The 13,078-nt window shown below is 40.2% G+C and overlaps 1 protein-coding gene across 1 annotated transcript in view; it reads right to left on the reverse strand.

Annotated features, from left to right (window-relative positions):
- Positions 1–12,792, reverse strand: part of fhl3a (four and a half LIM domains 3a) — a 46,522-nt gene extending 33,730 nt beyond the window's left edge. The window contains exon 1 of the mRNA XM_058053439.1: positions 12,612–12,792. The gene's annotated coding sequence lies outside the window, so the exon portion shown is untranslated. The remainder of the gene's footprint in view (positions 1–12,611) is intronic.
- Positions 12,793–13,078: the final 286 nt, after the last annotated feature.

The following is a 13,078-nucleotide window of genomic DNA, read 5'->3' on the forward strand; positions in this document are numbered from 1 at the left end:
GCATGCTCCCCATCCCCACACGCCACCCCGGCCCCCGTACCCACGAGCAGGATCAGGTCCCCTCCCAACACACAGCCCGGTCCCCGCAGCAGCCACCACAGTGCAACAACCCCAAGCCACCACCGTAGACTTCAGGCCACCAGCAGCGCGGACCCCACTGCCTGGAGGCCGGTGAACGCCCCCCCAAGGGCACGTTGGCGCCCGCGACCCAGGACAGATCCAGGGAGGTAGCGCCAACCATGACACCAGGGCAAGCCCCGGCGTCAGCTGGTTCCAGCGGGACCCCCAGGAAGGCCAGGCAGACCAGACCAAAATATCCTGCAGCCCAGGGCACCCCGAGCGAGCCGCCAAGCCCCAGCAGCCAGCGGGCCAATCGCGGGGGTAGGCAGTAGGCTCTCCGGTCCAGCCCGCTACACCTGTGTGTGTGAAGATGGTATTGTGTTTGTATTGTGCTTGTATTGTTTCTTGAATTGCGAGTGGTTAGTGTGCAGGCCTCACAGCTAGGAGACCTGAGTTCAATTCCACCCTCGGCCATCTCTGTGTGGAGTTTGCATGGCCAAAAGCCCTAAGAAGGACCATAATTGTCATAATTAATATATATTCATGTACCACCCTGTGTGAAAGATACAGTCGGCCATTCTGCTGAGGGCTATTCTTTTGGCTTATGTAGCTGTGATTCATGGCCACTGTTTATAATGTAGCTTATTAAGCATTAGAGCATTTGTCCATCTGTGCTTTTGTGGCTTTGACAAAAATACACATTTAGCAACTAGCACTTTGCGGGCCCAAAAAGTCAGCCAGTGAAATACAATACATGAGCGATTATTCACAGAAATGTGGTGACAGCTGCTAAGCGGCGAGCCTCCTCCTCCTCCACCTCCTGTGCCGTTTACTCAAGTGAACACCACCTCTCTCTTTCTCCATCGTTCCGAATATTCCCTTCGTCTGCAAAAAAAAATTCCAGCTACTTTCCGCCATCCACATGACGAAGGGGATATGCTATGTGCAACATAAAAAGCAGGGGAAATCGTTATGCTGAAATACAGCATTGTTTGACAGCGTGTTCACAAGCAGCAAATCACACGGAGCTTGGGATGTTTGCAGTTTACGGTACCATGCAACAAGTTTTAGGACACAATACTTTCATGACCATATATAACTAGAATGTCACTTTGGGGAGTGCAGACCTCCACCAAGGCTGAATTTGGAATGGGGGGGCCTTTTTCAGATTCTGTCCTTTCTTGTGTTTTTCGTCAAAGTGGCCCTTGACTCTTTCATTTTTCACTATGTGGACCTTGGTAAAGGATCCTTTACTAGCATTATTGCAGTACACCCAGCACCCTTGTAATATATAGAAAATCTTTAACTGGTGTTGTTGTAGGAAGTACTTAAAAACAGCATAGTCCTGTCATACGGAAGATCTTTCACTAATGTTTTTGCACCAGGTCCTTAAAAACAGCAGCACACTCTTGTCATATAGAGGATCCACACAAGGGTCGCGGGGGTGCTGGAGCCTATCCCAGCTGTCTTCGGGCGAGAGGCGGGGTACACCCTGGACTTTATGTTTATTTAAGAATCAGACTATCCTGTACAGCCAGTCAATTATATAAGGCATTTAATTAATAGCACCGTTTCAATCAATCTTTCTCATCACATGAAACAGAAATCTCACGCAGCACAAATACAGTCAAACCTCAGTTTTCCAACACCCCAGATAATGTATGATTCCGTTTTCCTGGTAGATTTTTGCAGATTTTTGTACATTACTGAGCGTAACAAACAAGTCTATTTGCCCTGCACTGTATCCTTTGGTGGAATCGAGTCCCCAAGCAAGGTACCCTATGCATTGCTGACTCACTGCCAATGCATTTTTATTTTATTGTTGTGACTGCAATGTCAACAATTAGATAAAGAAGGTGAGAAACATGCAAAGAGCTATAATTATAGTCTATAAATTGCATTTTATATTTCCAGTATACATATTATATATTAATTAAATATAGAGTAATTACAAATTAATCCTTTCGACTGAAACCAAAACGGACTCTAACCAAAACATATTTTCCCATAGACAATCATGTAAAGCCAATATTTTGGGTGTCTGAAACATTCATTCATTCATTCATTCATTTTCTACCACTTATCGCTGGAGTCTACCCCAACTGTCTTCGGGCGAGAGGTCACCAGCCAATCACAGGGCACATATAGACAAACAACCATTCACAATTTGTAGTAACCAATTAACCTAGCATGTTTTTTGGAATGTGGGAGGAAAACCCATGCATGCACGGGGAGAACATGCAAACCCCACACAGAGATGGCCAAGGGTGGAATCGACCCTGGTCTCCTAGCTGTGAGGTCTGCACGCTAACCACTCGCCCACTGTGCCGCCCCATATAGAGGATCTTTGATCCAAAAACATACTAAGAGGAGCGAAGTGCCAACATTGGTAGCGTTTCATTGAATAGATGACAAATAAAAGTGAAGTGAATGCTTCACTCCAAGTATCCTTCACGCAATCACTGCTTGATAACGTCAAGAACTTCTTAGCTACAAGTGTAAATAGCGGTAAAAAGCTGTTTGAAAGCTTTGCAGGGTGAAGAGGTGGCACGCACCGAGTAAACTAACACAGTGGAAGACTTGCATTTGACTTCTATTAAGCTTTTCCTCTGACAGCCTGATGACAGACTAGCCTGTGGGTTACATGATGTGCCCGGGCCGCTCCTCTCCTTAAGTCATCCCTTCACTCTTCTCTATTAACGCCAACAGGAGACGCCAAAAAATTCCCTGTTTAGCTCGTCCCTGTCGTAAATCAACAAGCAAGGAGAAGTCCTTTTTTGGACACACCAAGGACACTTTCTGCCATTTATGGAACCGTCAGAGTGAAGTCCAGTGAAGTCCAGTAATGTGAGAACCCATCCTTTTGGACGCCAAGGTAACCTCAACAGGTTACTAATTGAATAGTATTGAGTGCATACCCCTCATTGACTTCTGCACATACCCACCAAGTTGTTTTCTATGGCACTTGTCCACGTTAGGGTCGTGGGGGGTATGCTGGAGCCTATCCAGCTGATTTCGGACAAGAATCGGAGTACACCCTGGACTGGTCGCCAGTCAATCAGAGCTTCTGCACATACGTTCAATTCAATTCAATAGTGACATAATTCCACACCTCAGCATGCTGCACAGAGCTCATCTGGCTTGTCTGAGCATGCCCTCATCTGTAGAATCCACACTAGTTCGCAGACAAAAGTGAGAGCGAGACACCACGCCTGTAAATACTTGGCTGAAAGGATGCTGTCATCAAAAGACGTTATGATGTTGACCCTTAAAACAGCAGAACAAGCCTGTCGTTTATAGAACCCTTGACTAACATTTTTGCAGAATGTTATTTCATATAGAGCATCACTGACCAGTGTTTTTACTGTTGATCCTTAAACGCAGCAGAGTATTATTTACAGTCATTTATAAGATCTTTGACTAGCATTTCTGCAGTAGGTTAAAACACAATATTAATTATCTCTGTTTTATGGTTGACTATGGCCAACTATTCTGTGTGGAATTGGTAACTTTTTGGCTGCTTATTTTGTCCTTCTTTCTCACTCAGTTTCAGCAAAGTGTGTCTGAAAGCTGGAAAAACCTCCATAATGCAACCCAGCCCACATTGCCTAGAAGGTAGACCTTGGACACACAAATTGGAACAACAAGTGGAAAAATAGAGCGGAACTTATTATTCAATCATTTATTAATTTTCTACCGCTTATCCTCACAAGGGTTGCGGGGGTGCTGGAGCTTATTCCAGCTGTCTTCAGGCGAGAAGCAAGGTAAACCCCGGACTGGTCGGCAGCCAATCACAGGGCACATATAGACAAACAACCATTCACACTCACATTCATACCTATGGACAATTTGGAGTCACCAATTAACCTAGCATGTTTTTGGAATGTGGGAGGAAACCGGAGAAAACATGCATGGGGAGAACATGCATGGCCGAGGGTGGAATTGAACTTGGATCTCCTCGCTGTGTGGCTTGCGCGCTAACCACTCACCCGTGCAGCCAGAAAATAAAAAATAATAATTATTATTATTAATATTATTGTTATATTGTTATATTATTATTGTTATAATAATAATAATTAAAATCATTATTTTATTATATTATTTTAAAATAATAATATAAAAATAAAATATAATAATAATAATTATTATTATTATATAATATTAAAAATAAAATATAATAATAATTATTATTATTATTATTATTATTATTAGTAGTAGTAGTATATACAATTATATAGTATTATTATTATTATTATTATTATTATTATTATTATTATTATTATTATTATTATTATTATTATTATTAATATTATTATTATTATTATTATTATTATTAGAACAGTGGTTGATTTGGTCTCAAAATATGATGACAACAATATTCTTTGAGCGTCAATACCAAAACACACCTGCATTGTTTTTTGACTTTGTTAAATAAAAAAGATTGCTTGTCCATTCATATTTGTTATTTTACTTTCCTTATAATTAATGTTAAATTCTCATCTAGTCTTGATCTTGTCGACCCAATCTCGTGCATCGCCTCGCCTCGTGGGTTAGGTGTGTATTCAGGTGACTATTTAAGCAAATAGCAATGATGTAACTTTATTCAAAACAGCACAGCGTTCCTGTCAGGTAGAGGCTCTTTGACTCGCGTTTTGCAGGAGGTCTCCCAGAACTATTTAGCTTCAGTCGAATAGCCGTGATCTAGTTTCATCATGCCGAGCTGTGATTTTAACAATGTTTACTGTCAGTGAGAGGAATGCTCTTGAGCGGTCATAAATTTACTCACGAACAAGACAACGCGCATCTCATTCCCAACCAACTGGCAGCACAACAACTCACGTCCTTCTGGTTCCTGCTTGGGCGACAGTTGCTCAATGCGGAGTTCTGACAAGAAACCACAGATGCATGTGCATTAGATGTTCTCATGAGTCTGGATTCTTTCTTGGCTGGCATGTTTAAAGCCTTATCGAGACAACATCCAGTAAGGGGGGGACAAATAAGATGCCTCAAAGCTGCCAAAGATAAAGGGAAGTCTTACTCGCCTACTTTCTTTTTTTGCTGTAAGGTGACATTCGGGCCTGCAGGCGTTGTTGCTGCTGAGGGCTGCTTGCCACATGTTCTCCCAGTATTGCCTAATTAAGTAAGCGAGCAAGAACATCGAACAGGAAGAATGATGACAACCTCCGCACAAATAAAACAACTCTGACAGTTATGTGGGTGAGGCGGCCGTCTGCCATGAAATGACTGAGGTCTTACTCACACCATAACGGCATATAATAGCAGGGAAGATTGGGTATTACAACACGTAAACTCCATGAAAAATTAAGGTCAATAAAGTCGTAATCCACCCCCAGTAACAACATTACCCAGCAAGGGGTTGCCTTCTTTTATTGATTTATGATGATGTGGGGTTGCAATGTCATGCATAACTTGTATCCTAGCAGGGATTTTGGGCATACATGCCGCTGCGTTACCTCATTTATGTGAGGAATTCTCCATACGCAGCAGTATTTTCCTCCATCAGCCATAGGGTGTGCTATTAGTAGGTCATTAGCGATCGTCCAGTGTGACGATGATACATCAAATTACAGGCTGTATACCAAAACATAGCAAATTATTTGTCCATTTAAATGTGACTTGACTAAAAATATATTCCCATCTGTGCTGGTTATTTGTAACGGCTATCCCAGTATGTGTTTCCAAGATAGCATAATTCATTCTAGACCAATAGAGTGGTAGAACTTTGCTCTTTCAAACCAAACTGTGAATGGCAAAAAAAACACACTCATAACCCTCCTGATGATAATGTAAGATAATCAAACAGATTAAATCGGAGCTACTGTGTAGCCTTTAGCCTGGTCGTCATAATCCACACTGCTTGCCTGTTGTAATTCCATTCACAATTTACTATCCTATAGGAAGTTATGTTCACCTGCAAATGGTGAGGCCGGATTGACTGTCAAAGCTGCTCTTATGTCTCAGGGAACACTACGTGCTACGTTAAAAAGCCATAGCATTTCAGTATGTGGAATCAAACTATGGAATGGATTGAGTAAGGACCTCAAACAATGCACAACGATGAGCCAATTCAAGAAACAATACAAGCAGTTGATGTTTGCTAAATACAAGGATGAAGAGTCTTGAACCAGTCATGATGTGCTATACATATCACTATATTGACACTTACTATGGTACCCATTATGTAATTGCATGGTCATATCACCTCGTACTTCGGCACGTGACAAAAAATTACAAAATTTAAAAATTAAAAAAAAAAGAAAAAAAAACTGTATTGAAAGCAGGAAGTGAACAAATGTAACTACTCCTTTTGGACATGTGGAACTGTGAACTGATTATGTGATGCATTCAATTGTAATCTGATGCATGTTCAAAGGAAATAAAACCATTACCATTAATATAAGAAAATGCAAAAGCTCAATGCTTGATGAACAAACTATCAGTGAAGCATAAAAGTATAAACATACAAATTGTAGGATTTCTAGAGGTGGTACATGCATACTGTACATTTTACAAAAACATATTTTCATTGTTTTCTCAGATACTACACTACTACACTACTAAATCAACCCCAAAATGACATGGTTCTCATATTTGACAAACATCAAAACCCTGAAAATAGTTATCAATGTACACTTGCAAGATTATAACAATGCTTAACCACAGAAATGTTGGACCATCCTTTTTGTTATTATTATTCTTTCCAAAACCAAGACGTACCAACATCAAGACTACTTTCCTATAAGGAATAATGTAAATTCAATTAATATGTTTCAGACAGTTCTCCCCGTGCATGCGTGGGTTTCCTCCCACATTCCAAAAACATGCTAGGTTAATTGGCGACTCCAAATTGTCTATATGTGCCTTGTGATTGGCTGGCGACCAGTCCAGGGTGTACCCTGCCTCTCGCCCAAAGACAGCTGGGATAGGCTCCAGCGATAAGCGGTAGAAAATGAATGAATGAATGTTTCAGACACCCAAAATATTGGATTTACATGATTGTGTATGGGAAAATATGTTTTGGTTAGAGTCCGTTTTGGTTTCAGTCGCTCATATTCTGGAAAGGATTAATTTATAATTACTCTATAATTAATTAATATATAATATGTATATTGGAAATATAAAATGCAATTTATAGACTATAATTATAGCTCTTTGTATGTTTCTCACCTTCTTTATCTAATTGTTGACTTTGCAGTCGCAACAATAAAAAAAATGCATTGGCAGTGAGTCAGCAATGCATAGGGTACCTTGTTTGGGGACTCGATTCCACAAAACGATACAGTACAGGGCAAATAGACTTGTTTGTTACGCTCAGTAATGTACAAAAAACGGCGCAAATCTGCAAAAATTTACCACAAAAACTGAATCATACATAATATGAGGCGTTGGAAAACTGAGGTTTGACTGTATTTCTGCTGCGTGAGATTTCTGTTACATGTGATGAGAAAGATTGATTGAAATGGTGCTATTAATTAAAAGCCTTACATAATTGACCGACTGTACAGGATAGTCTGCTTCTTAAATAAACAGAAAATTCAACAAGTGTCTGTAATTAGAATATATCCGACAATTCCTATAATTTCTCCATTTCCCAGGGAAAACAGCGTTTCTTTTAAAATTAGCGGGTAAGTGCTAGGTGCAGAACTGTAATTATATCCCATGAGGAGTGTAATTACAACACCAGCAAAGTCAGTGACTTATATAACGCTGATGCTGCTTTAAAGCAACACTGTGTAAGAGTTGGGGATGGGGATGGGGGGGGGGGGTGTTTGACCTCCCACAGGCTGGAAGGATCATGTTAACAACGTCCATGAGCTTTCATGAAGGAAGTCCCGCACCCCTCACCGTAACACATGGACATCCTCACCCACACAGGAAACCTGAGGTCACTTCCCCAATCTTTTAGGGAATGCAGACGCACTCTTACTGCCAGCCACGCGCCCCTGTGTGCAATTTCGGGCACAAAGGGAAAGAATTTGCACTAGAATGTGTTTAAGCCTACAACACATCAGGGCTACTCAAGTGGACCGCCACAAATACATTTAGCACTACCTGTTTTTCCTTGCTCATAATATATTCAAACACACACTTCTAAATACAGTTTTGAACAAGATTAGAGCCCTCTAGACTTGAACTAACACCCCTATAGTCCCTTTTAAACTCCTTTTATCCGATATAAAGTAGATATGATGACATAAAAGAAGGCATCCATCTGTTTTCTGTGTCACTTATCCTCATTAGAATCGTGGTTATGCTGGAGCTGTCTTTGGGCGAGAGGCAGGATACCCCCATGGGGGGGTTCTTGGGGGCTCAAAGCAAGAAATTAATGGGGGCCTCACATTTCTCTCTTGTTTAAACACTCCAAAAAGTTCAAAACGTCCTTTGAATTTTAACTATTACGCGTATTAGACTCCTCATACTGGTGCAATTCCGTTGTACTGTAGTGTTTTTGTATCCTTGTATTGCTCCTATCATCGTTTTTCTTCCGTAATGGTGCCCTACAGCCGCAACTTCTTCTTTCTACTTTGCCTTTTGGGGAGCAGAAAGTTTCGTCAACATTGTGGGTGTTGTCGGGTATAAAACTTGAAAACATGCAGCATTTCAGAGTCACACTACCAGCATTTGTGTAAATTTGGCAAAGCCAAACGCATTCTGTACTGCACAGGAAGGCTTGGCGGAGACGGATTAGCAGGTCTGCAATCATTGCAGCCAATCAGAATGCAGAGCACAATACGCGTTCATACGCTGTAAAAAAACAAAAAACAAAAAAAAAACTCTGTCAGTGATGTAGCGAGGGACCACTGCATTTTTAAAAACCTCTGACATAGTGGATCTGCATGGAAAATTGATTTTCATTTTTTCTGTAGGGCCTTAAACAGCAGAGCGCTACCATCTGAAGTAGGGTGCTATGAAAAGGAGGAAATTATGCAATTTAATTTCCTTGGTCGGAAAATATTACAAGTATATTTTGGTAAAACTATGACTTTTTTCTCATTATACTACGACTTTGTCTTAATATTTTGACATACAAAAAATGCTGTTTTTTTCCATTTCTGATTTTTTTTCAAACTTTTTTGCTGGAAATGTTCTTCTTGTAATATTTTGACTTTATTCCCATAATAGTTTGAGTTAATTCTCATAAAATTATAACTTTTATTCCAAAAATTACAACTTAGCGTTCTTTGTTTCTTTGATTAAAACGTATTTTTTTTCTTAAATATATCAACTTCAGGGCGGCACGGCGGTCGAGTGGTTAGCGCGCAGACCTCACAGCTAGGAGACCAGGATTCAATTCCACCCTCGGCCATCTCTGTGTGGCGATAGCATGTTCTCCCCGTGCATGCGTGGGTTTTCTCCGGGTACTCCGGTTTCCTCCCACATTCCAAAAACATGCTAGGTTAATTGGCGACTCCAAATAGTGTGAATGGTTGTTTGTCTATATGTGCCCTGTGATTGGCTGGCTACCAGTTCAGGGTGTACCCCGCCTCTCGCCCCAAGACAACGGTAGAAAATGAATGAATGAATATCAACTTCAAGCTACTAAATGCTACTTTTTCTCATATTACGAAGAAAATTACGACAATTTATTGCTAGATTTTGATTTTATTCTTGTAAAATTACTGTAGATTTTTAGATTTTACAGTGACAAGAAATTCAAATCTCTTCCACTAGATGATAGAATGTCTGTAATTAACCTGAGTCATTCATACACATTTCCATTCACCCCCAACTTTTCCATTTACAGTACATTTACAGAATTACAGTATGAGCCTTGGTGCAATAAAGGCTAACAAAAATGATCTAAAGGATCTTTGATGAGACAACTGCAGTACAAAAGGAGCTGGGTTCTTGTCATTAAGAATTTTTGACGAGATTTTTTGCAGTAGATTCCTAAAAAGACAAGTGGACAATCTTTGACTAGCGCTTTTGCAGCACGTGCTTAAAAACAACAGACTGCTTCTTTAGTATAGAGGATCTTTGACTCCCGCTAGCTCGTTCGGAACACCCACTTTGTTGCACTGCTGTGGTTTATTTAGCTGAAACAGATGTTTTATGTAATGTTATCATTCATTCATGACATTTCAGTCATTTTGGAGACTACATTTTTGAACCCATGCCATCCAACATTAAAGCTTTTGGTGTCGATGCAGATTTGTCCCCGAAGGGGTAAAAATGTCCACTTTCTAAGCACCTGCAAGCACTTGACTGCCTGTTCTTTTTGAGCTGCTTTTCAAAACCGATGCCAGCCACAAGGAGTTCTTCAGCTGCTGGCCGGCCTCCAGCAACCACACAGGGTTGACCCGTGGCAAACACTGAGTGATCTCGGAGAAATATGAGCATGCACGCCATAAAAACAGTGACGAGAGGACAAGGAGGGAGGCAAACAAACATATTATGCAGCCCGTAGGCGTCACTGAGGCCTGTTTCCAAGATGCTAAAAAGGAGACAGACATAGTGACAGCCTCTTGGCGGCTTCTTGCAGATGGATCCAACAGAACGCGCACTTTCCGTCCAAAGTGCCGCCAAACGATTGAAAAGCAGCACAGCGACTCAAAGGCCTTAAAATATGTTCTTTGTTCACAACAAAACCGAGGTCACAACAACTAGAGACTATAAACACAAGAAATCAAGAATGTTGCTGTTTACACTACCAGTAGTATCAATCACAAAATCTCTTGGTAAGCTAATGTTGTTAGCACCATGCTAACGCTAGTAGCTTGCCACAGCTTTGCTTTTGTTAAGTCAAATTAAACCTCTACTGCTAAGCTCATGTAAGCATTGCACAAGCAGCTACCAGTGGCTTTTAAGCGCTAGGTTGCATTCAGTTATTTTTGAATGGCCCGGCACAATTAAATTTGGACCACCACAGAAACAATTGACGCTACCTTTTTGGCTCTATTTGCTTGCCCATGGTCAGAAACACATTACAACAAAGCCCAGGTAGGCAAATGCATACCACAGTACTTCTGTTGGTAGGCTATTTTTCATAGAATTACTTTAGCGCTAGCGGCCCTTCTTCTGTGGTATCTCACAAATGTTTAGCGTTTGTGTTAACAAAGCAGCGGTTTTGAATTACATGTGCTAATGTCGTTAGCGCCACCCTAACACTAGTAGCTAGCTGCAGTCCTTTGTTTGTAGTCGCTCATATATCATTTACTTTCAAGCTAATGTTCTAAGCGTTACGCTAGCAGCGGCTTTGAAGGGTGTTACATTACTTCTAGTAAACTAATGCTAACACTAGCAGCTAGCCACAGCCCTCTTTTTTTTACAGTCTCTCTTTTACTGCTAAAGTAAAGTGTTGTAAGCTTTATATGTGTATTTAATTGCATCATATGTGCTTCCCTTCACTCCCACATCACCTTGTGACTGTGCAACAGGTGAGCAGACGTCACAGGTTCGACGCAATAACACTTATAACACATGCATATTCTGCCATAGCCACACTCTAATACACAATATGGAGGGTCTTTTTTTACGGTGTAACAAGTAAAGAAAGGGAAAAACGCAACCTGGCAGAAGATGAATGAGAAGTGTTTTTTCTTTCTCTTTGACTAAATAGTGATGCATTAAAGCCTTATCAAGCCTTATCTTGGCCGTGCCTGCGCTCACTATTGCCACAAAATGCAATCACAACATATCTAGTTTTTAATGTGAAAATTACATTTGTTGTTTTCAGATAAAAAGGAATTTAATCGCAAAAAGATTCTATTTTTTTATTGTTCGGAAATTTTCTTTAAAATTCTATTGAAATTGTCCTTATTTTTAAAAACAAAACACAAACTTACAGACAAGTATAACTCTTGGTTCCACATATTATGTATTGGAAAAAATAGTAGATTTTTTTTCCTTTAATTGTAATGTTTAAAAAGCACAAAAGCAGATTTTTCAAATCTTCTTTTAAGTTAAAAAATATATTTTTTTTCAATAAAAATGTACAATTTGTTGACCCTATTTGGATTACTTTTGAATAATTAGTTAGTTAGCTAGAGTAATTAGTAGTAATTTTGTATTTTTTTTTTTTTTTTTCACACTGACCCAGGTTTTTATTTATTTTTTTATTATTATTTGGAAAGTTACTTCTTTTTTGTGTGGATAAAACAGAACAAAGATTTATTCGTTTTATAAGATGATATTTAAATGTAACTTTTTAATTGAAATTAATTTAAAAAGACATTGAAATTAGATTTAGCATATCTACATATACATACACACACATATATAACATATATTCTTTGTTTTCTGATTTAAAAGAATCATCATACATGATGCCAACAGAAAATGTATATCCAAAGCTTTTAATAAGTGTGAGATTATGGCAAAAATTAGAAAAGTTATATGACCTTAGAATGCAATAAGTAGCATTGTGTGGATACTGTTCCTTTAAATCCATGCAAAGTTTGAATGAAGTTCATTAGGCACATACATACAAAGTTAAACCGTCAAACACACACAACTTCCGTGTGTATTTGCATGCATTTAGCTATAAGACTGTCAGGAAGATCAAATCAATAAAAATCCATGTGTCCTACCAGGAATTGAAGCAGGATCTGACACGGGGCAGCCTGGGTGTCAGTCAGCCGGGAATCGAGCACTATGACGCGGGCTCGTGAGTGGAGGCTGCTCCGGTGAGTCGGCAGCGTCGCCCGCCAGCAGTACACGCTCAAAAACTTTCCTGGGAGGACTGTGGTCAACAAAGTTGTGCAGCTTGCCGGCTACTTTTTTTTTAGTCTGTACTATTGAGGAAGTCGCTGGTGAGTCACAGGACCCCGCCCCCTTCTCCTACTCCCCCCAGCCCCCCGCCCCCCACTTCCATAAATGGAAAGTACTCTCCCTTCCTTGCATCTCTGCAGCAGGCTATGGGGAGGTGAAAGCCAGTGGCTTGCTTCCGTGGTATTTTAACGAAATGAGCTTTAATTGGACATAATATAAGGCAGATAATGGGAGCTGTTTAAGTGGTTGCACGTGTGCATAGTCTTGCCATTGAACGCCACAGCTA

The sequence above is a fragment of the Doryrhamphus excisus genome, chromosome 17 (genome assembly GCF_030265055.1).
Source record: "Doryrhamphus excisus isolate RoL2022-K1 chromosome 17, RoL_Dexc_1.0, whole genome shotgun sequence".
In the NCBI taxonomy this organism is placed as follows: domain Eukaryota; kingdom Metazoa; phylum Chordata; class Actinopteri; order Syngnathiformes; family Syngnathidae; genus Doryrhamphus; species Doryrhamphus excisus.